The following is a 27624-nucleotide window of genomic DNA, read 5'->3' as shown; positions in this document are numbered from 1 at the left end:
TTATCTCCATTCCATAGCTTACATAGCCTGATGAGTTAGGTAGCTTGCCCAAGGGTATATGACCAGATCCAGGGGTCTTGACTTCTGGTCTGTCTTTTCATATAAATTCTTGCTTTTCTTCTTCACCTTCGTATCTTCCCCTTTATCTTAGAAGAGCTGATCTATTTTGCCCTTTTCTTTCTTCACTTCCTAATTCTTGTGGTTTCGTGCTGTTTTGTGATGGGACACTTACAGTTATTTCCCAAGAGGGATGCAGTATTTGAAAGATATTGTCATATACCTAATGACAGTTATAACCTAATAATCTTGTATTTCCATCTTCCAGCTTTTTTGTTTATTTTAGAGGTTTATTATGACCCTAGTGATGACAATTAAGTGCAACTTCAGAGCACTCCTTCCCTCCCCCGCCGGTAAATAAGCATTTTTAAAGACAATTACTACTTTTTTCCTTAAGTGATCTGATGGGACTAGGCTGTACTTCATTCTAATAAGATACCTAACAGAGGGAGTTTTCTGGTGGCCTAGTGGTTAGGATTCGGTGCTTTCACTGCAGAGGCCCGGGTTTGATCCCTAGTCAGGGAATCATCCCGCATGCTGCATGGCATGACACAGCCAAAATACAAAAAAAAAAAGAAAAGAAATCTGTGCCTCTGGCAGCCCCTAGTTACGTGTATGTATCTAGGAGTCAAAGATCACAGTGCTCAGGCCTGCCCTCTTGCCCTAGCATTCCAGGCAAAGTTGCCCTTTCCTCTAAGAGATATATCACCTTATGAACTAAAGTTCAGCTCGGAGAGTTACTTCTACCTGCTGTTAAAAATGCTGTGATAATGACCACTTATACTACTCTAGAATATCAACAAAGACTAGTTGACAATGAAAATCAAAATCAAATTTGCTAAATTTGTAAGTTCACAGAATGTATCCCTGTGTTGGCCTTTGGTGTCATTTCTTTCTGGTGGCTGCATTCTGAGTGCCACTGCAAACGTACACTGACTGGGTCCCTTTTCCTCCCTGCTCTGTCACCATCCTTCTTTTATCCTGTACATTTGTATTGCTGTTGATTGCAGTGGAGTTTTCTGCAGTTTAGTGGTTTGCCTTGGCATTATATTCCCACTGTGAATTGGTATGTAGTGTGTGTGTGTGTATATATATATTTTTTGGCTGCGTTGGGTCTTCATTACTGTGCAAGGGCTTTTCTCTCTAGTTGTGGCGAGCGGGAGCTACCCTTCATTGCGGTGCTTGGGCTTCTCATTGCGGTGGCTTCTCTTGTTGCGGAGCACGGGCTCTAGGCGTGCGGGCTTCAGTAGTTGTGGTTCGCGGGCTCTAGAGCGTAGGCTCAGTAGTTGTGGCACATGGGCTTAGTTGCTCCGCGGCATGTGAGATCTTCCCAGACCAGGGCTTTGAACCCATGTCCCCTGCATTGGCAGGCAGATTCTTAACCACTGCGCCACCAGGGAAGTCCTGGTATGTAGTATTTTTTAAATACCTAAGCAAGACCTTATCTCATCGTTTGTTATTTTCAACAGTGTAACCAAACTTTTTAATGTTCCTTTAGCCTTCAATTTCTGCCCTGGAAACTACTTTCTGTTCATTGATGATTCTAACTTCCTGACAGCTTTGGCTCCCCCCCACCCTCTTAAATTATTCTTAGAAATCTCTGTATCTTAATCTGAAAGGAATAAGTATGAATTAGTCAATTTAGTTTAGTTTAGTGTCAGTATTGATTTTCATGTAATAATAATCATCATTAGTAGTTTGCTGCTACTTTGACGAAGGACATTTCTAGCTAGTCTTTAAATATCTTTACTTTAGTTAGGACTTTCAGGTGTTAAATTGGCACCCTGTCTTAATTTCCCAGTCTTTTTTTTTTTTTTTTAATTTAATTAATTAATTTATTTATTTATTTATGGCTGTGTTGGGTCTTCGTTTCTGTGCGAGGGCTTCCTCTAGTTGCGGCAAGTGGGGGCCACTCTTCATCACGGTGCGCAGGCCTCTCGCTATTGCGGCCTCTCTTGTTGCAGAGCACAGGCTCCAGACGCACAAGCTCAGTAATTGTGGCTCACGGGCCTAGTTGCTCCACGGCATGTGGGATCTTCCCAGACCAGGGCTCGAACCCGTGTCCCCTGCATTGGCAGGCAGATTCTCAACCACTGCGCCACCAGGGAAGCCAATTTCCCAGTCTTTTTATTAGGAAGCACTAGAGAAGGTGTTCTTGAAAATTATTAAATCATGAACAATTTTCCAAACATCCTAAATCTTAATCATTTTAAGAAATTCCTGGGAGAGATTTTTTTTCCTATCAAACAAGTACTCATGGTTTACCCAACTCTAACAGTTATCACATGCAGCGAAACCTTCCTACTTGTCATCAACCACACTACATCTGTATGTTTCCAGTCATCTTCTCCCAAGAAACAAATGCTGCTCCCTTGAAAAATTATTTCTTCTTTGCATTTTCAGTGTTTTACTGACTTTAATGTTTGGTTTAATTTTTTCTTCTACATTTTCTTGCTTTCTTTTCCTTTGAGTTACTCTGCAAATCTATGGTGATGCAAGCAGTATTTGAATGTCAGGGCTTGTTCTAATGTGTATTTCTTGGTGACAGAATAGTTGCTTTGACATCGTGTACATGGGCATCAAGTAGCAGATGGAGGTGCTGCATGTGGACCCGGTGCCACAGTACCCACCGTGATCAGGGTAACTCCTCTGCTCTGCCTTTCCTGATGCAGTTTTGTTTTTGTTTTTGTTTTTGTTTTTTTTACCTGATGCAGTTTTGAGCTTCCCTCTCTTGGTTGGCAGACTTAATACAGACTCCTCCCAAGTAGCCCCTTTCTTTCAATATGGCCCCCCAAAAACACTTTAGTAAAAAAGACTTTTTAGGCTTCTTAGAGTTTAGGTTTTTATCAGGTAAGGAATTTCAAGCTAAGGAAACTTCAGAGGTGAGGACTCAGAGGATCTAGAGCTCCTCAGTATGAAGGCAAGGTTTACTTTGCTTTTGGTGCTTTGAACATCTCTAGTATAACATTTCAGAATACCTTCATTCTTAATCCTTTTTTCAAGTAGATAACCAGTTTCAGTTACCAGGTCTCTCATTCATAGCCTTAATATTGATGGTATAATTAAATGATAGATAAATACTCATTGCCACTCTATAACTATTTCATCTTCCAGATGAAATAGAGATATGGGTTAAATAATTTTTTCAAGGCCCTATAGTAAGTGCCAGCGGCAGGATTCAGACTCCAGACTGTGACTCCAAAGTCCTGCTGTAACCCCCTGCTTCCCAGATGTGTATGTCCCTGCCCTAAGAGCTTCTGAAAGCTTAGATCCAGACAGAAGCTTGAGGAAGGAGGTATGCTGGCTTCTGCTACCACCTCATTCATTCTGTCACAAGTATTCTTGAATTGGAAGTGACTCTTATGAGTACAAAAAAGGAACAACATTAGATTAGGGAAAGTAAGATAACAGATATTTAGGGTTGAAGAAGAGGAGCCATGTTCTGATTACAGTATATTCAACTCTAGCAAAACTAATCCAGCTGGAGAAGCATGACATGCATATCTAGTACAGTAGACATCTTGCTTAGATGATTTCAGCCCAGTAGTTGCCAGTCTTGATGAGGAAGTTATCTGGACACAAGGTTTTCATAATATTGCATTGTTTCATCTCTCACTTGCTAAACACAACTCTCTGCTGTTTGTTAAGCATGGCTGTATCCCCCTTATGTTTTAGTGGTACCTGAAACCTCCCATATAATGATGGCTCCTCCAGGAATGAACATCAAAGAAAACATCCGCCTTACTCTTGACATCTGCCTCCTGTAGTCAAAGGTCTCCAGCCACTGCTTCATTAAGGTTCAGGAAGATGTGTGCCTTTTACTAAGAAGAGCTAAGAGAGAGGAAGTGGTCCTCAAATTTATACTACAGATTCTGTTATGCATTTTTTCTCTCTTAAGGATTATTCTCTTGTTTCTAATCTCTTGACTTTCTGTAAATCAGGAATTTACTTAGTTGATTTATTCCTTGACAGAGAATATTTTGAATTTTGATTTGATAGGCAATGCTGTAAAACTTCTAGTCCTTTTTCACTCTCATGCTTATGGTGATCAGCCAGGAGTCTTTTATCATGGTTTCTTTGTTGAATCTGCTTCTTGAATTCCTTGGGAACATGTTCAGTAGTTAAATTTTATTATTTTTCATCTTCTCCTAGGGAGCATTTTCATCACTGTGGTGGCCTCAGGTCATTATTTGTATGTACAAGATAACTAGTTTTTCATTCTGCTTTCCTTCTAACTCTTACTCTCTTTTGTTGATATCATGATCCCATTGAAAGTTTCACCTCTTAAAACATAGGGTGGTAAGTGATAACTGATGTCCTAATACAGTGATGTTTTTCTTTTTAGGTTTATTCCTTCCTTCCAAAAAAACTTCTGGACTTACAAGATCCATAAGCTAATCGTCCTTAGTAGGTGTGCGGCGGTGGACAATATATAGCGTTAGACCCTCTCCCTGTTAAAAGTATGAGATGCACTTCAGGAATTACGAGCATCAGAGCAGTTCTACAAGTGGTTAATAGCAGTAATGTTGAAAGAACTCTGGCTAAAAAGTAAGATCCTGGCAAAAAGCTGAGAATTTCATAAACAATAACAGTATTCTAATTAGGATTTGACTGTCGGCCCAGATTCCAAGGTTTGTGCTGTAGTTGCACAAGTCAGAACTATTGGTGACAAGCAGTAGGTTTACCTGTCTACTGCTGTCCCAGAACCTTCTTGCTTAAGGCTTCAGTCTGCAACAGGAGCCTGTGTTGGGGAAGCAATCCCGTCTTTCCCAAAAGGGATCTAAGGGTCTTTTTGCTTTTCCCTGTGATCCTTTTCTGTCCACTAGGTAGCACCCACCCAGTTGGATCTTTATCAGGAAACACCTTAGTGAATCTTTACAGCCTCTGCAACTTTAACCTCTAGAAATAAGATTTTTCTAAGAGCTCATCATGCTCCACCTTAGTCAGTGATTCTTTTGGCAGAAGGGTGTCTGTTTCATCAGTTCCCTACCGTTTCAGGTGTATAGGATTAGGACCAGAAGTGCTGTTCAAGTGAACATTTGTCTTTTTTTTTTTTTTGAACATTTGTCTTTTAATTACTAACTTCTCTTGGATTTTGAGCAGGGTCAGACCGTTAGCTCAAAGCAGTTGGGAAGTTCTGTAATATCAGATAGTACACCCTTGTGATTTAAAAACATAAATCTACCTGTATCACCTGGGGTTATGAGGACTCCTGCATGTGGAATAAGTACCACACTTCCTCTGGGTTGTGATCTCCCATCATCAGTGGTACAAAAGAAGAACCGCAACTACCCCCTCACATATCCCTCTAAACTCCAAACCTTGCCATCACTATTTGCCTTGAACCCACTGGATCTAATATTGTGTCATTTATCTAGGTTTATGTCACTCACCACAGGAAGGCCCAGACTCCCAGGTTACCCTCATCTCCCATACTCGAATCCCCATAGGTTCTGTGTGTCTCCTATTCTGCCTCCTCCTCCCATCCCACCTGAGCTCTTGAAACCTGTCCACTGTGCCCTCTGGAATTCATGGTCCATTACTAACAAAATCTCCTGTATCATCGACTTCACTGTGTTGCTCTAACAGAAACCGGGCTTTCCCTTTTGCCCTCTCATGTGTTGTTTTTTTTTCCTTTCATAAACCTCACCCCAATGGACCTGAAGATGGGGTAGATGTCCTCTTTGTTCTTCACTGCCACTTTCAGATCAGTCCACCTTTTTCTTTCCTAAAAACCCATAATTTTGAATCTCATGACATCAAGTCATAATCACCCAATTTCTCTCTTTGTGCTGTCGTCTACTAACACCCCAAGTTATTCCTCTGTAGTACTCCAGTACTCCTTGTTAATTCTTAGCAATTTCTATATAAAAGGGTCATGATCCTCCCAATATTCTGGCCTCACATTTCCTGGCACTCTTCTTTTCTAGTGATCTGTCCTTCACCCCATCTCACCCATCTGTCTTATGGTCATGACCAGAACTGCAGCCCCTCCACGATCTCAATTTCATACCACCCATCTTCCTTTTTTTTTTTTCTTGTGAAAGATACAATTTATGTCCAAAAAATATGTATCCATTGTTGCTGTAAAAACTAGATGTAATGCTAAGTGAAGAGAAATTGAACCATAGTAGCAGCACAAAATAAAATGCTGAAATAGTTTCATTCTAGAGAACCCAAGATATGGTCCCAAAATTCAAAACAGGGTGCTATGGATGTGAGTTTAGAAACAGAAAAAAGATGAGAGGGTGTTTCTTAATAGTACCACCTTCTATCTTTTTACCTTGCTGTCTTTGGTACCCTGACCCCAACAATCCTCCAGCCCCACTGAGACGCCACTCCACTTATCCTTCAGTTTTCACTGTCCTTCACCCCCTTGAAGACTTCACTCTCCTCAGGTAAAATTATCATTAATAATTATAATAACCCTTCCCTAGGTTTTTTTTTTTTCTTTCCCCATTTCTCTCTCATTTCATCTTACTTGGTTCGCAAGATCACAGTCCTGGTTAATTCCATTTCTATCCACCCTGCACCTGTAGCTGTGCAAGTGGACACACTGGAGAAAAGGATACAACTTGCTCTCCTTGATACACTTTCTTCTCTTGGCTTTCAGGACAGCAGGGTCTCTTTCTCCTGCCTCACTGGCTGTTTTTTCTCCTGTCTCTCCTCTGCTCAGTTGGCAATGTTGCTTGGCCTTGCCAGGCAACAGATATTAAATATTTCTAGTCTATTCAGTTTCCTACTCTCCTAAATGATTATTTTGCACCTTTTCTCTCCTCAAGAGCCCAACACCTCCCTCATCCTCATTCTCAGTTGAGGATGTTTTCTTTCTATTTCACTGAGAAAATTGAATCAGAAGAGGAGCTTCCACAGACTCCCACCATTACTTTTACCTACTTTCTGTGTCTTCCTCTGTGACCATGTTCCTGTCTAAAGCCAGTTTCTGGGCCAACGTGATATCCTCATTTCAACAAATGTATAGAATACACTGAAAGTATAAAATCTTCTCCCCTCTCGACCATGGTTAACCATATCTTTCATATGCATATGTTATTCTAATAAAGGAACAGGTAAAATCCTTTTCTCCTTTAGTTCAGGGAAGAAAATGTGGGAAATTTTCAAATAGAACCTTACTATTAAGGGGCAGGGGAATTAAAAGATAAAATTATAGAAATGTGAGGGTATATACATATTTTTAATGTAATGTGTGTGATCCCATTTGGTATACACTGCTCTGCCTTTTGCTTGACATGTTTTAGCATCCCTTGAAATCATTAGATATAGATAATATCCTTAAATATCCTTGATATCATTAGATATAGATCTACCTCATTTCTTTTTTCTTCTTTTTTTTAAATTGAAGTATAGTTGATTTACAATGCTGTGTTAGTTTCTGGTGTACAGCAAAGTGATTCAATTATACATATATATATTCTTTTTCATATTCTGCCTCGTTATTTTTAATGGATAGTTGAACTGTCAGATAAATAAAATAGTACAAGACGATCCCTTATTGAGAATTTAAATTACTGATTTTTTATATAACAACAAACAATGCTGCCAGAAATATTTTATATTTATCCCTGCATACTTGTATTTCTGCATGGTAAATTCTTAAAAAAGTAAAATTTCTGGGCCCAAATTACTAGATGTAGGATTGTACCACTTTACACTTCCACCAGGAATAAGAAACTATCATAATTTCTGATAGGGCAAAAGTGTTACCTTGTTTTAATCTGACCACTGATGAGACTGAACCAAAGGTTATCCTTCATACCTTGACTCTCTCCTCATCTGTAAAATGAGATAGATAAACCTAATGATAACTTTCAGTTCTAAACTTATGGTTCTCTTACTGTATTTTTCTTTTTTCCTTGAATAAGCTGTCTTTGGTGTTATCTGTCTACATCTCACTCTTGTTTTGACAGCTTTCTAAGTTCTTGTGTTGGTTTGCTTGTTTTGGTCTGAATTTCATGCTTCTTATCCCATGCACTGGGGCCAGGCATTAGGACTTCCTCCTTGCTTACAACCAGTATTTGGGGATAGAGAGCTAAACTGGTGTGAAACTTTAAAGCTTTTGCATGAAGACTGCTGGTATAGATTCCACGGAAGACTTACTGGTGGAGATTTAAGGGAGGGTGTCATCAGATAAAGATAATTAAACTTTAATTCCTTCTAAACTAGAGGAATTTGATATATTTTATCTGCAGTGTGCTCTTCTCCTTTTTCACCACCAGATGGCACATGGAGCTCTTCTATTTTAGATGTGTCATTGTTACGTCTGGTAGTGACGCAGTCACGTTAGAGAGAGGCAAGCTCTGTTGTTTTCAAATACACACTGCCTGGTATGCTGCCCTCTACCGGTCAGGAAATTCACTTGGAGGACTGATAAGTAAAACGAAGACAGGAAGCTATAGCTTGCCCTTTAATGAAAGGATCTTGTCCTGTTGCAGCTTGTATTTTTATAGGAGCAATATTCGTGCTCTTTTGGGGGCCCAGAGGCTGGAGAATGCTTTTGAGTTTGTTTTTGTTTTAGTCTGATATTTTCATGAAAGCATAGCCTTCATTTCAGAGGGCTTAAAGAGGGGCTTAAATTTTACCAGCTTGGTAGTTCATTTTGTAATCCCATTATATACACATTCCTAACACCATCTTTGTCTCAATTTCTACTGAATAGCTACTTTAGGCACACAATAGAACTACCCACTGATTATATACTGATAATTTCCCAGGGATACTATACTGAATTAATTTCCTTCAGGGAATTCCCCTAGCCTGTCTTGGGTAGAATTTGCTGCTGCAGAAAGGTTTTTACAGTCAACCCTTCTGTCATTTGTTAACTCCTGATTATCTTAAAATAATCCCAGTTTTAGAGCCTCTTTCTAGCTATTCAGACTTTAGTTTGTGCCTCTGTTACTATTCTAGACATACACAGACTGAAACTGTATCTTTTAAACCCAAGGTCCTATCTCCCATTACCTACAGATTCCAGATTTTATTTCTGACAAAATGTTCTTTTATATGGCATTGTCTGAGACTCAGGCCATCTAGTGTGGGATGAGTATTGCCTAAATTTCTGTCATCTTAGTGCAGTTAGTCCTTATCCTTAAATATCTATTTCTACCAGTAATTCCCAAACTTGAGTGTGCATAAGGATTACATGAGGAGTTTGTTAAAGGTATAAATTCCTGGGCTCCATCTCCAGAGATTACAAGTTACAAGGACTGTAGAAGGGTATTTTTTAACAAGCTCCTCATGGAATACACTAATATGGCTTGATCCATTGCTTCAGTATTTATTTCTTTTTCCATTTTCTGCTCGCTGTCTTCCCACTCTCTGCTGTAGTCTAGAAGCTGCTTTCTACTTTTTCTTGTAATAACATTTTGATGTGTCTATCAGAGTGAGTGTTGTACAATTATCCTTGTTTTTATGGAGGTCATGCATGATCAATTAGGAAACAATGTGACATTTTCTGTTAACTGGTACCACGCTTGCTTTTACAAAATTCTTTTCTTGCGTTCCTCCCAGCCAGGTCTCGATAGGCATCTTAGAAAGATGGTTCTGAAGAAGTTCTCTGGAGTCAGTGAAGTAGCTGGGAAGCACTTCAGACTGACTAGCCTGGAGAGGGTGGATGGAGGGCAGATGATAAGAGGTCTCTCAGGCCCACACAACAAAGGTGGAGCTGTGAGGAACTGGAGGAAGTCCAGATTATGATGAAAGATGTTGCAGCTGTGCAGCTATAACTCTTATTCAAGTTTGGTTGTTCTCTCACCATGGAGACCTGGAGTTGGTAGGGATTAGAGATGTGTGTAGGAAGAGGAATGGGATCTCAGGGGAATGTCAGAGCAGAGCTGGGCTTCGGATGGGTTTTGCAGAAGAGTGATCCAGTGCTCTTGGGCTCCTACTGGAGCCCAGCAGTTCTGCCTCAAAGAAGAAGCACTGTTCTGAGGATCCCTTAGACTCTTTGGGAATCATTCGGTCTGAACTTGCTTTTCTGTTGGTATGGGACAAATCTGCCTCCTAACATGAGGTTGGGCAGACTAGTTTTCAGGGAGTACAGAGGGTGTCTCCACTATAGAATGTTTCCTCTGGGGCTTTTCTTTCTGCATCTCTATTATGTATTTTTTATGTAGGTAATATAGGTAGTTCAGAAGTAAAGATGATATTTTTAAAAAGTCTTAATTCCCTTCCTAGTATTCATGCATCCCAACCTTCTCCCTCGCTCTCTGTGCCATGTAGCTTGCGGGGATCTTAGTTCCCTGACCAGGGATTGAACCCGGGCCACAGCAGTGAAAGCACTGAGTCCTAACCACGGGACTTCCAGGGAACTCCCTAGAAGTGACCATTTTTATTAATTTCTTTTAGAGTTTTTGAAAAATGCAATTGTAGCAAATACTAATACAGATTCTTATCCTCCCTCCCCTTACCCAAAGTATTGTCTGTACTGTTCTATACCTTGCTTGTATATCCTGGAGATTTTTCTTATTAGTACATAGAGACCTTTCTCATTTAAAAAAAAATTCTAAATTAAAAATTATTTTTAGTTATCACTTTTATAATGAACACTACGATAAAACAGAAATACATATAGTAATGAAGTAACCTGTCCTTTTTTTGGAAACAGTCCCTGCAGTAACCCATTTGATCTGATTGCATCTTAGTGTGCACGTGTCCTTGTGTTCTCCCTGCTTTCCTTGCAAACTCTTTCATGTAACGACTGAACAGTTAGTTACCAACACCAACGCTAAACGTACAGCAATTCATACTAGAGCCTTACAGCCACTGCGGTATGGGGAAGAGAGACTTGAGAATTTCTGCTAAGGGGCCTTCCAGACCTCCAGCTACTTCCCTGGAGTAGGAGCAGAGCTTTGTGTCACTAGCACAGGGACACTACCCATAAAAGGGTATGGCCTTCCTACTTAGTTTTTGTTCTGGAGATAATTGCTGTAGAACTTAATACCCTGTAACTATCCCATTTTATGACTCTGGTCCATCGCCTTTGGAGCAACATGCAAGAATGCTCAAGATACAGTGTTAGGTGGGACTATGCAGGAAATAATTATATTCAACCCTTATTGCAGTTGTATTTTACAGAAAAAAATGCAGAAGTAAATGTCTGAAAGGGAATATACCAGAATATTATAACAGATTTTGTTAGGGTGCTAGATTTTTTTTCCCTTCAACTTTTCTATACTGTGGTCTCTTATTTTTATAATGGGAAAGACAGAAGGGTTAAGAAGGAAATTTGCTAGTGTCCAGAACGCTTGAAAAGGGGGTTTCTAGAGTATTTGGACCTAATAAATTAATTTCTGCAAGGCAGAGTGCTAATACCCAGTTCTGCAGAGCAGGTAACAGCATCTTTTACTTCATTCTCCCTAATGATCCTAGCTTGCTTCTCTTTGAAAAGCCAGATTACAACTTAAAAAGCTATTTATTCTTTTGTCCGCTCCCCTGGGTAAGGGAGCCCCAGTTACACAACAAAAGGGCATTGGTAGCCCCAGTCTGCAAGATGGGATGGAATCATTCATCCCTCCTGATCCTTCAGCAATCCCAACTCTGTTTACTTAAAGGCAGTGATTTTTTCTCTTGGATCTATTAGATGAGAAGATAAGGCACTCTCCTGTCTGTCTGTGTGTGTTTAAATTTCCTCTTTGCAAGAAAAACTGCTAAAATCCTTCCAAGAAGAACGTCCCCCTTTTCCTATTCTCCTTGCATTCCTGTTCTGCTTGCATTTTTCTTTTCAGCCACGGGGCGTGCGCAGTTGAGCCATTTTGGCTCAGGTTCCAGATTGTGAGGTCAGAGACCAGGGATTGGAGGAGACTATCAGGTGACTTTCTGTAACAGTGATGATGGTCCTGCCCTCATCCCCACCCCTTCCCCCTCCCCTCCGCCCACCCTTTCCTGGCTTCCACCTTAGGAACAAAGAAAGGAAAAAACCAGCAGTGTGACGAAAACCAGCAGCTGCATCTGCAGACTCAGGCTGGGGGCTGGGTGTTTATTCCATCTGTTCTCTTTGTTATGCTTTTACCCTGTTACTTCCCCTTCCAAAACCCAGAATAAAATGGAGGGTATTTCTAGAATCCTTTGTTACAGAGAATGGCTTAGAATTCTGCAGTTTACTCTGTGTTTAGGTTGGGGGGTGAGGGAGGTAGGCTGAGCAGAGATTAAAACTGTTCCCAGCACCTAGGAAAAGATGAACGTATTTTGTCTTCTCATTCCGTTTTGTCCCAGAATTCCTATTTAATGTCAGATACAGTGACAGAGGCTTATCACCCATTCTTTCTAATTATTAAAACAATGCTGCCTAATAGGTATTATCTTCATTTTATAACCGACAGATATGAAGTATAGAATAGTTAACATGTCCTTTGCTTACTGAGAGCTTATAGCAAGTAAATACCAAGCCAGGATTTGACCCCAGGTCTGTTGGGCTCAGAATCCAGCATTATTGAAGGCAGTGGCAAGAAGGCAGGAATGTCAGAAAAACCTGAGATGCTAGCTGCTGGGGACTGTCCTGGCACTGTGACAGTGTTCTTTGCTTTTCACCAGTGACCAGTGTCCTGATTTCTTCAACAAGTAAATCTCATGGGATAAAAGGAGATGGAAGGGAACATATAGGTTAAAAGAGAATCTAAAAATATGTCAACCCCTTATTCAGATCCTGATTCATTTTTTTAAGGAAGGAAAAGTCTTTATTCCCAGCACCTTATTTTGATGCCTTTTCTCCTGCCCTCTCCTGCGCCTGTTCCCTTACATAAACCTGTCCTACCCTTTTGCTGACTTGCTTGGGGCAGTGCCTGTCCTTCTAGCCCCTACCCACCCACATCTCTGAAGCTGATCTCGTTGTTAGCACTCCCTTATTGAGTCACCATCCTGGGTGTGCTGGGAAAGTATCTGTGAGAAGCTCAATGACTGTATTGTCTAAATGAGCAAATGCTTGTGAAGTGCCCAGATTCTGAACGCTGCTTTTCTGCCACCCTTTCACACTTCTGTTTGCCTCCTTCTTGCTAACTCAGCACTTGGTTCTTGTAGATTTGGAATTCTGTCTGGCTTTGTTCTTGACCTTCAGATTTATCCATCTCTGCCACTTTGCTCCATCCTTCCTTACAGCTTGCACATCCATGATGGCCCAGTTCTGTTGGATTTAGCAGATAGGTATTTATTTTGGCGAAGAGGTCAGTGATAGAAATCTGGTTACCTTTGGGCAGGAATAACAGCTGTTCAACTGGCATGCTGTTTATCTGTTCCCCCCCACCTCCCACCGAGGTGTATACCTACGAGTGGCTTTGAGGTACTGAATTTTTCCCCCCGTGCATATTGCAGCTATGGGGAGTATAAAGTTGAAATCCCCCACATGGGCAGCTTCTTACATTAGTACATGATAGGGCCCTCTTGCTCTGTCCCCTTCCCAGAATCAAAGAGTTAGTATAGAGCTTAATAGACATGGTTTATTGTATGCTGGGTGGACTTGGTGATTCTATAACTATGTTATCCTCACAGAAAGTTTGTTGTCATTTCCTAGAGGTCTAACTAAGTATTCTAATCTTTCAGATATGCTAGGGAGACCTAGGCCTCTTCCACAAAGACCCTGTTTTTTAGAGAGAACTGTAGTGGTACCAGAGTCCACTTTTTTTTTTTTTTTACTTCCTATTATGATTCTGTGCTCATGTGTGTTGTATGTATTGCCATTATCTCACTTTATGGACATTGGATAAACTCACGTGTTTGTGCTGCCTCATTTAAGTAGTGGAAACCGTTGGTGCCTTAGATCCACAGATTTTTCAACATATTTCTGCTTTTTCCATCTTTCTCGTGTGTTCTCTTTTAGTCATAAAGTATTTGGTTTACTCAAGGGAGCTGTAACATAAGACTATGGAGGGTGTTCCCTGTAGAATAGGGACAAATGCCGCAGGCTTCATCCTGGGCAGAGCAAGTAGTGTGTGGTCCTGAGACAATAAGTGAGAATTAAGGATAGGTGGAGTTGTTTTATAGATCAGCCTGAATCTTTCATCCCTTCGGGTGTAACTGGCTTTAGAGCCAGTCTGTGTTCTCAGCAGTATTTCACCGAAGTTCTTTTTCCTATCCCACTTAGTCCCTCCCACCTGTGATTCTTAGGAACTTAGTTGCCAGGATGTCAGGCAACTCCCCACTCCTCCATTTCCTGTTTGTGGTCTTCGTTGAGAGAAGCCTGCAACAGGAATTCCTGGGGAAGTGATGGCTATAGCTGTGGGACTCCGGGGGCCATTAGCTCTTTCTTAAGTTGGGGAATACGGTGCTGAGATGGACCTCCCTTCCGTTCTGCAGGCTCTTAGAAACTGTTAATCATAACCAAAGTATAACTGGGACTCAGGCTGCTGTTGTGCCTTGACTCTGCTGTCTTTAGAAACTGAGAATTATTTTCCTTTCTTAGCCTCAATTTCTACTCTCTGAAATTTAGAATTAAAACATAATTTTCAAGATTCATGGCAAAATTGCTTGGACTCTGTAGGATTGATTCTTTTGACATATGCAAAAATAGCAAAAAAAGAAAAATAGGGTCCGCGTGTTGGACAGCAGGGGGTGCCCTTTCCCTTCGCTTTATTGCCTGGCACTCCCTGCTGCATTCAGCCATTTTAGATAGATTGTTTTTGCTCCCAGCTAACTCCATTTTGTGTTTGTGACGCAGGAAAAAAAAAATTCTGCAAGGGAGGAGCCTGGCTGGGGGAGGGAGTGAGACAGGCTGAGGCAGGGCTCCAGAACTTTACTCAGCACTTGTTCATCAGGGACCTACCTTGCTGCAGGCTGCCTGCATCCTGAGCAATAGATGCAGCAGGTCCCTGCCAGCTGAGCAAAGAACAGAGTGACGCCTGGCTACTGGACACCTACTAACCATGGCAGGGGGCTGGTTTTGAGGCAGCATGCAGGACATCCCCTTTGCCTTATAAATAATCTAAGCCTGGCTTCGGTGGTTTTTACCACGGAGATATTTAGGCTGGTATCCTCAATTAAAGAATCGGCTAAGAAGAAAAGATACCTTTTCTCTGAGTTGTCTGAGAAGAATCAGATGCCCTAGTGACTTCAGGGAAACAATCCGAGTTAAAAACAAAACTTTTATTTTTGAAAATGTAACCTCTCCCCACACACATATATAATACGTACATACACACACACACACACACACACACACACACACACACACATGCAAAGAGAATAGTATGAATACCTGTCTCCATCACCCAGTTTCAAAACTTAACTCATGGCCAGTCTTGTTTCATGTACCTGCATCAGCCTCCTCTTCACCACCCCAGTTATTGTAAAGCATATGTCATTTAATATCCTTAAGTAGTTGAGAATGTGTATGAAAAAATAAGGACTTTTTAAAAAAAGAATTGTATTATCACATCTGAAAAATTCTTTAATATCATATATCCACTCAGTATTCTTAAAGTAGTATTTTTTTAAGTTTGTTCATCTGAATCAGAGCCACACACAGTCTATACATTACAACTGGTTGATGTCTCTATAGATTCCCTCTCTAGCTTGCCTTGTCTCTTATTTTTTTTATCTTGCAGTTTGTGTATAGACTTAATTTCTTAAGGAGAGAGGGAGGATCTCTCAGGTTGAGATTGAGAAGATTCAGAGCCAAACTTCTCTTCTTCACACAGCAGAGCCTCCCATCTTCAGGATTTCCCCAGAGGTGATGGGAGAGGAGGTGAAGGCACAGTGCTCTGCAGCCTTCAGAGGGAGAAGGGACTGGAGTCTTTTACTAGGAGAGTGGCTTGTTTCTCCTGACATGATAGCCTGTTACCTACCCAAAGTCTTTAAAAAAGTTTGCAGACTGCTCTCAATAGAGAACATGGTCACAGTGGACCATGCTGTTTCCCGGGAATTAAAGGAGAGGTTTTAAGCTTTGGGACAGCAAATTTACCTGTTCTTAAACTGCATCTCTAGAGTGATTCCAGGTCCTCAGCTTTATCTCCCAAACCTTTCTTTTTACTTAATTGGCAGCCTTTCTCCCTGATCAGACTTAATTAGTTAGTAATACTTCATAGACTGTTCTACAGAAAGGAAAAATATCATGTTGTGTGGGGAATGGGCACATGTGAAAATTCTTTCATGGCTTCAGGATTATAACATCCCCATGACCTTGTTGGAGATAACCCCAGGGACGGACCTGGATGCAGATGATGAGATGAAAGCTCTTGATGTTCTTTCTCCCCTTTTGGAAATGGGTCAGTGACTCTGACTTTCAGCAGGCACAGCAGGCAGTCTATTCCCTTGCTTTGTAGGAGAGCACAGGTTACAGAAGGGAAGTTGCAGTAGCTGACTTCTTAGCAAGGCTGGCAGGGCAGTGGTGAGGTCTGGTCCTTGGAGACTAGGTTGGCCAAGTGCCTAGTTTGGAAGCTGTAGTTCCCATTAACCAAAGTGCTAATTTTTAGGTTGTCTCTTCATGTTTAAACTTTTTATGGTTAAATATAATAAAAATATAGGAAGTACATAAAACAGATGTGCAACTTAGTGAATTATTATAAGATGAATACCCTTGAAATGTCACATGTCCGGAGATAGAAACTTTCCAGGAGACTCCTAGGAACATCCATGTGCATCTTCTCCTCTAAAAGAAACCAAAATCCCGACTTAAGGTATGGTCTCCATTTTTTGAAAAAGCTTTATCACCCAAGTTTATATTCCTGAACACTATAGTTTAGTTCTACCCATGTTTTTTAATGTCTTCTTTATGTCTTAAATCTATTGGCTTTTTCCTCTTTCTCTTTTTTTTCCCCTTGCAGTTAATTTGTTGTAAAAACTGTATCATTTGTCTGTAGAGTTTCCCATAATATCAACTTTGCGATTGTATTCGCATAGTGTAGTGTGTAATTTCTGTCCTGTGTATTTGGTGTAAATTGGTAATTGGATCTAGAGGCTTAATCAGAACCAGGCTCCATTTGTTTGTCTTTCACCAAGACTTCTTCGTAATAGGTGTTAGGTTCCTCTTCAGAAGGCACGTAATATGTGGCTGTCCCCTCTGTGATGTTAGCAGCTGTTGATTCTCAGTACATAGATCTGTTCATTCATTACGATTGCAAAATGGTGCTACGCCAAACAAAAGGAATTCCTTATATATTCTAGATATAAGTCTTTTGTCACAAACATCTTCTCTGACTTTGTGGCTTTTCACTTTTTTTTTTTTAAATAAATTTATTTATTTATTTTTGGCTGCATTTGGTCTTCATTGCTGCGCACGGGCTTTCTCTAGTTGCAGCAAGCAGGGGCTACTCTTCATTGTGGTGTGCAGGCTTCTCATGGCGATGGCTTCTCTTGTTGCAGAGCATGGGCTCTAGGCGCTTGGGCTTAAGTAGTTGTGGCACGTGGGCTCAGTAGTTGTGGCTCACGGGCTTAGTTGCTCCACGGCATATGGGATCTTCCCGGACCAGGGCTTGAACCCATGTCCCCTACATTGACAGGCGGATTCTTAACCACTGAGCCACAAGGGAAACCCACTTTTTTTTTTTTTTAACCGTGTCTCAATGAACAGAAGTTCTTTATATAAAGTGCTTAGATTTATCAGTGTTTTCCTTTATGAGTAATGCGTCTTGTGGCTTATTTAAGAAATCCTTTAGTCATTAAGATAATTAATCCTATAGCTTTTCCATTCACATTAAGGTTTTTGGTTTTTTTAATTAATTAATTAATTAATTAATTTATGACTGTTGGGTCTTCGTTTCTGTGCAAGGGCTTTCTCTAGTTGCGGCAAGCGGGGGCCACTCTTCATCGCGGTGCGCAGGCCTCTCACTGCCGTGGCCTCTCTTGTTGCGGAGCACAGGCTCCAGACGCGCAGGCTCAGCAATTGTGGCTCACGGGTCTAGTCGCTCCGCGGCATGTGGGATCTTCCCAGACCAGGGCTCAAACCCGTGTCCCCTGCATTGGCAGGCAGACTCTCAACCACTGCGCCACCAGGGAAGCCCCAACACGTTAAGGTTTTTAATTGACCTGTAGTTGATTTATTTGCATATGGGTACAATTTCTTTTTTCATACGGACACTTAGTTCCAGTCCCACTTATTGTGAAGTCTGACATGCTCAGTCTGTTATATCAAGTGCTCTTTTATGCCTGGGTCTGTTTTCTGGACTGTGCTCTCCTTCTTGTTGATCATTTTGTCTATCCCAATGCCGGTACCATACGATCTTGATTTATTACGGTTATAAAGTGTATTAATCTCCTATCTTTTGCTGCTTTTCCAAGAATGTCTTAGCTCTTCTTCTTTGTATTTCCATATAAATTTTAGAATCAGCTTGTCAACTTAAAAAAAGAACCCTGTTGGGATTTTTATTCTACTGACTCTATAAATCAATCTGGGAAGAATTGGTATCTTCTTATCAAGTCTTTTAATCTATGGATCTTAAAATCTACATTCACTTATTTATCATTTTTAATGTTTTTCAGAAAAGCTCTATTGTTTCTCTTAGAGGTCTTATACAACTTTTATGAAATTTATTCCTAGGTACTTCATATTTTTATATGATATTTAAAATTTCTTTTTGTGTGTGTGTGTACACATTTAGTTTTATTGTAACAAAGCAACTTGTACACTTTTAACGTTTAAAACTGAGCATCATCTTTCCTTTCCAGTGAAACAAAAAGAAAAATTTAAAAATAAACAGGAACAAAATTACAATAGAGAATGTCAATTGCAAATAAGATCCTACAGGTTCTGCTGATTCTCCCATCGAGTGGCAGGGCTCAAGTCATCATTAGGAGAGAATTTTATTTTAAAAGTGTCATCTTAAACTGCAAGGATGTCCGTTAAACATCACAATTAAACATGCCAAAGGAGAAGCCATGTTGTCAAAATGCCCACTTAACCCACCCAAACATCTCAAACCCACCCTTTGCTGACCTTCTATAACCCCATTTTTTAAAGTTTTTTTTTTCTTTTTTTAAACAAGAGAAAGTAGACAGATACATGTTGGTAAATGCTAACTGTCCATATTCACATAGAGACACAGTGTAATCTCTGAGCCCAATATACAGAGAAAGGAGGAAAAAAGCTAGAATTCTCTGCACTACTACACAGGGGCCTAGCACCCTCCAGCTTCCAGCAGAGCTAAGGGAGCAGAAGGTTTTTCTTTCTTCCCACAGAGCATGGTGGTGTTGATTCCATAAAGTTTTTGTTGAGACAGGAAGGGATAAAAATGAATTTGGAACAGAAAGGGGTAGAGATTCTTTTCCCACTGAATTCCGCTCAAGGTATTTTCCCCCCAAATTAGTTGTGAGACATGGTATAAAGGAGAAAAGAGACCTCAAAAACAGGGCAACTGAGCACAAGAGGAGAAGGAGAAAAAAAAAAAAAAAAAGACTGCAACTTGCTCCCAGGGACTGGAGAAAATTAAAAAAGGAAGGTTGGAATCCATCAGTGTTCCATTAGTCATCTTCTCCTTCATCTTCCTCTCCTTCCTCCCCCTCATCATCATCTTCATCTTCTTCACCTTCATCTTCATCCCCTTCTTCATCAATATCTTCCAATCCTTCTTCCTCTTCATCATCATCATCATCATCTTCTTCTTCTCCTTCCCCTTCCTCATCATCCATGTCCGGAACCAAGTAGTACTGTAATGGATTTGGCCAAATATCATCTTTGATGACCTCTCCTAACTCATCTGCACCTGCATCAGAATGATCAGTAAACCAGGTGAAGAAGCTTTCTGGTTCCTCATGCTGTCTCTTCCTGCTGGCTTTATTCTACGTTTGACTTGAACGTTTTGTCAAATCCTTTCCGGATTTCCATTTGATTTCAGTGGACTTTGAAGATGGATCACCACTCTCATTCAGATGAAATTCTTTGGAGAGAACTTTATTTTCGAAGTAAGGGTTTTCATCAAAATAAAAATCTATTCTGTAACCTGATTTAATATCTTCAAATTCTGTCACTTCGACTCTTGTCAAATAATGCAGCGCCTCTTCATCCTCCTTCCCAAGCAGTGCAGACACTTGTGGATGGTTAACAAATGTTGTTACCCCAAAATTTGGGATTTTGGCGATCAATTCCGATCTCTTCTGAAAAAATGGTTGGCGGAGTTTGTTATATTTCTGTTCTACTTTCAAAATCTCCTCACTGGCTTGTTCGTTAAGTCTGTCTATTTCATTTTGTACTTCATCAGTATGTTCAATTGCTTCTTGCTGTTCTTTTTGGAGGGGAGGTGGCGGCGGGCGGGTAGGCGGCTCTGCTCCCTCACTCACGCTCCGCGCTGTAGCTCGCTGCTCAGATCTGCCCGAGCCGCCTCCTCCTCCACCTCCTCCTCTTAAAATTTCTTTATCTATAGATTCTTTGGGATTTTCTTATATTGATAATCAGTATCTTCACATGAGAGTGTTATTTCTTCTTTTCTAATGCTTAAGATTTTTTTCTTGCCTTACTGCACTGGCTCAAACCTCCAGCCAGTGTTGTTGAATGAAGTGGTAATGATGAATATTCTTCTCTTGCTCCTAATCTCAAAGACAAAGTTTTCAACATTTTACCTTTAAGCATGGTTTTTGCCTTCAACTTTTGGTAAATACTCTGTCAAATTAAGGAAGTTCTCTTGTATTCCTAGTTTGCTGAGAGTATTTTTCATGAATGGGTACTGAATTTGATCAAATGCTTTTTTGTACTGTTAGGATTATCACATAATTTTTCTTCTTCAATCTGTAATTGTGGTGAAGCATAATAATTGGCTTCTGTTACACTAATCTTTTTTTTTTTTAACATCTTTATTGGAGTATAATTGCTTTACAATGGTGTGTTAGTTTCTGCTTTATAACAAAGTGAATCAGTTATACATATACATATGTTCCCATATCTCTTCCCTCTTGCATCTCCCTCCCTCCCACCCTCCCTATCCCACCCCTCTAGGTGGTCACAAAGCACCGAGCTGATCTCCCTGTGCTATGCGGTTGCTTCCCACTAGCTATCTATTTTACGTTTGGTAGTGTATATATGTCCATGCCACTCTCTCACTTTGTCACAACTTACCCTTCCCCCTCCCCATATCCTCAGTTCCATTCTCTAGTAGGTCTGTGTCTTTATTCCCGTCTTGCCACTAGGTTCTTCATGACCTTTTTTTTTTTCCTTAGATTCCATATATATGTGTTAGCATACTGTATTTGTTTTTCTCTTTCTGACTTACTTCACTCTGTATGACAGACTCTAACTCCATCCACCTCACTACAAATAACTCAATTTCGTTTTGTTACACTAATCTTGCATTCCTAAAATAAATCCAATTTGGGCATTATTTATTATCCTTTTTATTTTATATTGTTTAATCCAGTTTGCTGGTATTTCAAGAATTTTATGCCTATGTTTATGAGTAAAAGTAACCTATGATTTTTTGTTCTTTTACATTTTGCTATTAAGATTATACTAGCCTCATAGTGTGACTTGAGGAATATTTCCATTTTCTATACTGTGGAAGAATTTTTACATAAGATTAGGGGAATTATTTATTCCTTGACTGTTCGAAATAATTGGCTGGCAAAGTCATCTGGGTTTCCTAGGAAACACTGACTACCAATTTAATAGCTTTCGTAGTTATAGGGACTGATCAGGTTTTCTCTTATTGAGTCAGTTTTGGTAAGTTACATTTTTCTAGAAATTTGTCCATTTCATCTAAATTCTCACATATATTTTGTATGAAATTATTTATTTTAATGCCTGAAGCATATTTATTCATTTCCATTTTTGTTTTTGTTTTTGTTTTTTGTGGTGCTTGTTCCCGACGTTGGATGCCTAATTACTCTCTCATTTTTAAATACTGATCAGTCTCACCAGAGGTTTTCTGAATTTACGAGTCTTAAAAAAAAAAAAAAAAAAAAGAACTATTGGCTTTGTTAATCTCTGTTATAGATCATTAATTTCTGCTTTTACCTGTATTTTCTTTTAAAATTTTTCTTTAGGGTTTATTTTACTGTTCTAATTCTAATTTCTTAAAATGAGTAGTTAACTCATTAGTTTTTGGTCTTTTTTTTTTTTTCCATATATGTGTTTGACACTAAGTTTCTGTTTTAGGTGTAGCCCTTAAGTTTTAATAGGAGGTGTATTAGCTTATTAAGGCTGCCATAGTGTACCATGGACATGGTGGCTTAAAAAACAGATATTTATTTCTCACAGGTCTGGAGGGTAGAAGTCCTAGATTTAGGTGTCAGCAGTTCTGGTTTCTTCTGAGGCGTTTTCCCTTGGGTTGCATATGCTGCCTTCTCACCATGTCTTCACATGGTCTTTTCCTACGTGCCTGCATTGCTGGTGTCTCCTTGTCTGTCCAGATTTTTCTTCTTATAGGGACGCCAGTCAGGTTGAGCAGGGTCCACCCTAAGAGCCTCCTTTTAACTTAATCACCTCTTTAAAGACCCTGTCTCCAAATACAGCCATATTCTGAAGCACCGGGTGGTGGGGGGTGCAGGCAGGGGGCCGTGGGGCATGTTAGGGCTTCAACATATGAATTTGGGAGGAACACTACTCGGTCCATAACAGGAAGCATTTTTATTATTCAGTCCAATAAATTTTGATTTTCATTATGATTTCTTTTCATGGGTTATTTAGAAGTACTTTATTTCTAAATACATGGAATGTATTAATTTCCTATTGCTGCTATAACAAATTACCACAAATTTAGTGACTTAACAGGAATATAAATTTATTTGGAGTCCACAGTCCTAATATCAAGGTTTTGACAGAGCTGTGTTTCCTTTGGAGGCTTTAGGGGAGAATCCGTTTCCTTGCCTTTTCCAGCTTCTAGAGGCTGCCTGCATTCCTTGGCTTAGGGCCCCTTCTCCATCTTCAAAGTTAGCATCATTGCATCTTCATATCTCTATCTCTGTCTCTCTCTTTCTCTCCTCTGCTTCTGTCATCATGTCTCTTCTCTCGCTGTGACCCTCCTACCTCCTTCTTATAAGGATCCTTGTAATTACATGGGATCAACCAGGTAATCCAGAATAATCCTCTCATCTCAAGATCAACTTTACCACACCTGCAATGTACTTTTTGTATGTAACATTGAATTAGGATGTGGATATCTTTGGGGAACCATTATTCTGTCTACCCCTGTGAGTTCTCAGGATTTTTTTTAAATGTCTTATTAATTTCTAGCTACTTGCATTTTGGTCGGTGCTCTTGTTTTTTGTTTTTTGGGTTTATTTTTTGCTTTTTGCTTTGCTTTTCTTTTTTATATGAAATCAGCAAGCCACAAAGAAACAAAGATTTTAAAAAAAGAGAAGAGGTGGGGGGAATAAAAAGGAAAGTAATTGCTGAGGTGATTTCATACCTTGAGGTAGTTTACTTTGCACAGCATTACCTGATGGACTCCACCCACATGTCATGGTTGTCTGGTTGTTACTGTTATTGTTGCAACGTCAGAAGAAGGGGAGTCCAAACATGGGCTCTTCCACATGCAGAGAGGGCTTCCTCCCTTCCTAGCATACTTGATAGCATTGTCCAAGGTAGCTAAAGTGCACCACCTGGCTAATATGCACTGACAATCAGTACTTTAGGAGGGGAGGCCTAACTGGTCACTGCTCTTGTGATTTCAGTCTTAAGAAATGTGTGGAGTTTTCCTTTATGACTCTGAATATTGTTAAATATTATAAATGTTCTATGTGCACTTGAAATTCATGTGTTTGTTCTTCAGTTGCATGAAGTGTTGTATATATCTCCATTAGGTCCTGTTTGTTAATTGTGTTGCTTAAATTTTCTGTATCTTTACTTTTTGTTTGCTTGTTTTATCAGTTACTTAGAGAAATGGTTGAAACATCCCACTTTGTGGATTTAGCATTGTAATTCTGTCAGTTTTTGCTGTATATTTTTTCTTTTAATTTTTTATATCAACTTTTTATATCAATTTCAGACTTACAGAAAACTTGCTAGAATATAGCAAAAAATTTCCTGCACATACTTTACCACATTCCTGAGATGTTAACATTTTACCACATTTGCCTTACCCTTCTGTGTGTGTGTGATTATTTTTTTTCTGAAGCATACAGATCAGTTGCCTCTTTATCCTTTGGTGTGCATTTGCTAATAGTAGATCCATAACCACATATCAAAATTAGGAAATTAACATTAATGTAATAATGTTATTTAATCTGACCTTTAGATTTTGCCAATTGTCACAGTGACATCCTTTACAGAAAAAATACTGGATCATGCATTGCATTCATTTGTGCCTTATATTCTTTAATTGAGAATAATTTCTGTTATGGTCACCTGCAAAGGTATATGGACCCCTACTCAAAATTTAGTTTGGATGTCAAGAATGATGATGCCCCACACACACCAAGAGGGTATGAAAAGGTTTATTAACTTAAATGATTGAGGTCTCTGGGAAGAGGAGAACAGTCCTCTCAAGCAGGCTTGAAAGGGCAAGGAAAGGAGACTGGCCGAAGTTTTTATTGTGCTTAGGGTAGGGCCAGGCTTAGAGTTCCTGCACAAGGACCTTGCATAGTCTGAATCTCCACTGGCACCAAGGAGGGAGCAGTGAGGCCTCTGTGTTCCTTTGCCCAGATGTGAGGCACAAGGTGAAGAGAGGTGAGGCTTAACAGCTGTCAACCGTTAAACCAAAAATGGAGTCAGACTCCTCATTGTAGTTCCTTGGTCTTTATCTTTCAATATCTTGACATTTTTTAAAGAGTATAGACCAGTTAGTTTGTAGAATGTCCCTCAGTATGGATTTGCCTAATGTATCCTCATGATTAGATTAAGCTTGTCCTTTTTTGGTGCTTTATATATCTTAATACATAAATATGTGTTGTTATTAGGTGCATACAAATTCAAAATTCTTATATTTTCCTGACAAACTAAAACTTTTATTGTTATAGTATGTCCCTGTTTATCTTTTTAATGCTTTTTGTTGCCTGGAAAACTGTCTAATATTAAGGTTCCTTCATCATTTACAATGTTGGTCTTAAGTGGAGCATATAGTCTGTCTGCATTTAACATAATTACTGAAATATTTGGATTTAAATCTACCATCTTATTTTGTATTTTCTATTAGTTCTGTCTGTTCTATGTAATATGTTGATTTCATTCTGTTCAAAATATTTTCTAATTTCTTTTGTGATTTCTTCACTGACTCCAGAGTTATTTGGATATTTATTCAGTATCCAAATAATTGGGAACTTTGTAGTTATCCTTTTACTGATTTCCAACTTAATGCAATGCTAGTGTCATCAGAGAAAATACTTTGAATGATTTCTATCCTTTGAAATTTGTTGGTTTGCCCAGCATATGGTAAATTTTGGTAAATGTGCTGTGTGTGTATGAAAAGAAAGGTGTAATTTGTCATTGTTGGATGCATTGTTCTAATGTATCAATTAGGTCAAGTTTGTTAGATGTGTTCATATTTTCTGTATCCCTTCCAAGTTTTTGTCTGCTTGTTTTATTAGTTACTGTACAAAGGGTGTTAATTCTTCCACTGTAGTTATGGATTTACCCTTTTCTTTTAGTTCAGTCAATTTTTACTTTATATATTTTGAAACTAAATTATTGGATGTATTTAGATTTAGAATGATCATATTTTCCTTGTGGATTGACCCTTTATCACTATGAAATGTGTCTATTCAAGGCAGTAGCATTATTACAGATAAAATCTTCATCTGATATTAGTACAGCTACATCAGCTTTCTTTTGGGTAGTATATTTTCTTCCACTATTTTGTCCTAAGACTTCTGTGTCTTTATTTAAGGTGTGTCCCTTGTAAGTAGTACATATTTAGAGTGTGTGTTTTGTAAATCCAGTCTGATGATCTTAGTCTTTTCATTGCAAAGTATTTAATCCACTTGAATTGATATATACCAAATTGCTCTTTGTTTTCTGTTTGATTTTTCCAATTTACATCCTTTTTTTCTGTTCTTCTTACTGATTCATTTAAAACTTTATTACTTCACATTTCCCCTATTCTTAGTTACACATTTTTTTTTTACTATCCTTTTAGTGTATACCTTAGAAATTACAACATGCATGCTTGACCTATTACAACCTAATAAATATTAGAACTTTTACCACCTTCCAGGTAATGTTAGAACTTTACAGTATTTTAACTCTATGTACTACACATCTTTTGAATCATGGATTTCATGCATTTTAATTCTACATATTTTTTTTTCTTTTTTTTAAAATGTTGATGGATGTTTACAGATCGGGATGACGTATTATTTTTTTTTTAATTAATTATTTATTTTTGGCTGTGCTGGGTCTTTGTTTCTGTGCGAGGGCTTTCTCTAGTTGCGGCGAGTGGGGGCCACTCTTCATCATGCTGCACGGGCCTCTCACTATCGTGGCCTCTCTTGTTGCGGAGCGCAGGCTCAGTAGTTGTGGCTCACGGGCCCAGTTGCTCTGCGGCATGTGAGATCTTCCCAGACCACGGCTCAAACCCGTGTCCCCTGCATTAGCAGGCAGATTCTCAACCACTGTGCCACCAGGGAAGCCCCTATTCTACATATTTTTTAAACCCTACAAACATTTTTACTATTATTTTATAATATCAGTATTCACTTAAAAACTCCTTTCTAGTGTTTTTCCTTCCTACCTGCATTTCTGTATTTCCTTTTGGGATACTTTATTTTCTGCTTGAATAAATAAATATCCCCTTTACTATTTATTTTAGTTCAGGTCTACTTGTAATGAATTCTCTGTTTTTGTCTGGATATATCTTTATTTCACTTACATTTTTGAAGGGTATTTTTTGTTTTCCCTTAAGAAACAAACAAACAAAACCCTGCACTGTCAGTGTTATTGTTATTCATTTGAAGATATGTTCCACCTCCTGCTACTTTGAGAATTTTCTTTTTACTCTGGCTTTTAGCAGCTTTACTGTGATAATGTGCTATGGTGTGGTTTTCTTTGTATTCATACTTGGGGTTCTCTGAGCTTTTGATTCTGTGTGTTGAAGTCTTCATCACTTTTAGAACAAATATTTTCTCTTCAAATGTTGCTCCTGTCTAATTTTTCTTGTTTTTTGTTTTAATTATTGACATTTTATTTTGCTTTCAAATTCAGTGCCAGTGAATATCACATTTAGCATTCCGTTTTACGTGTGTGTGTCATGGGGCTTTTTTGTTTTTGTTTTGTTATTTTTAATATTTTACTTTCTCTGAGTACCTAAGGCTTCTGTTTGAGACTGAAATCCTGGGACTTTTCCCATGCTCCAAGTCACATTTCTCCCCCTTCTCCAGCCTTCAGCTTTATTCAGGTATATTTAATATACAAAAAATTGCACATACTTAATGTATACATTTTGATGAGTTTGGACATATGCATATACCTGTGATACCATCACTGCAATCAAGGTAGTAAACATATCCATCACCTCCAAAAGATTTCTTAAGTCCCCTTGTTTTCATTTTCATTTTTGTTGGAAGAACACTTAACATGAGATCTATCCTCTTAACGAGTTTTTACATGTACAGCACCATATTGTTAATTGCTCTGTCCAATTTTTTCTTCTCTTTCTGGGCCTCCAATTACACACATGTCCCTTGCACTCTTTTTGTTACTTTCCATCTTTTATCCCTCTGCTGTAGTTTGTATCTTTTTTATTGATCTGTCTTGCAATTCACTAA

The 27624-nt window shown here is 39.2% G+C and overlaps 1 protein-coding gene and 1 pseudogene across 2 annotated transcripts in view; one reads left to right on the top strand and one right to left on the bottom strand.

Annotated features, from left to right (window-relative positions):
- DIAPH1 (diaphanous related formin 1) overlaps window positions 1-27624 on the top strand; it is a 97491-nt gene that overhangs the window by 43151 nt on the left and 26716 nt on the right. The gene's annotated exons all lie outside the window — the stretch shown is intronic.
- LOC103010656 (protein SET-like) lies at window positions 18592-23383 on the bottom strand (annotated as a pseudogene).

The sequence above is a fragment of the Balaenoptera acutorostrata genome, chromosome 2, assembly GCF_949987535.1.
Source record: "Balaenoptera acutorostrata chromosome 2, mBalAcu1.1, whole genome shotgun sequence".
In the NCBI taxonomy this organism is placed as follows: Eukaryota; Metazoa; Chordata; class Mammalia; order Artiodactyla; family Balaenopteridae; genus Balaenoptera; species Balaenoptera acutorostrata.
The sequence above is the reverse complement of the archived record's forward strand: the minus strand, read 5'-3'. Positions and strand labels throughout refer to the sequence as shown.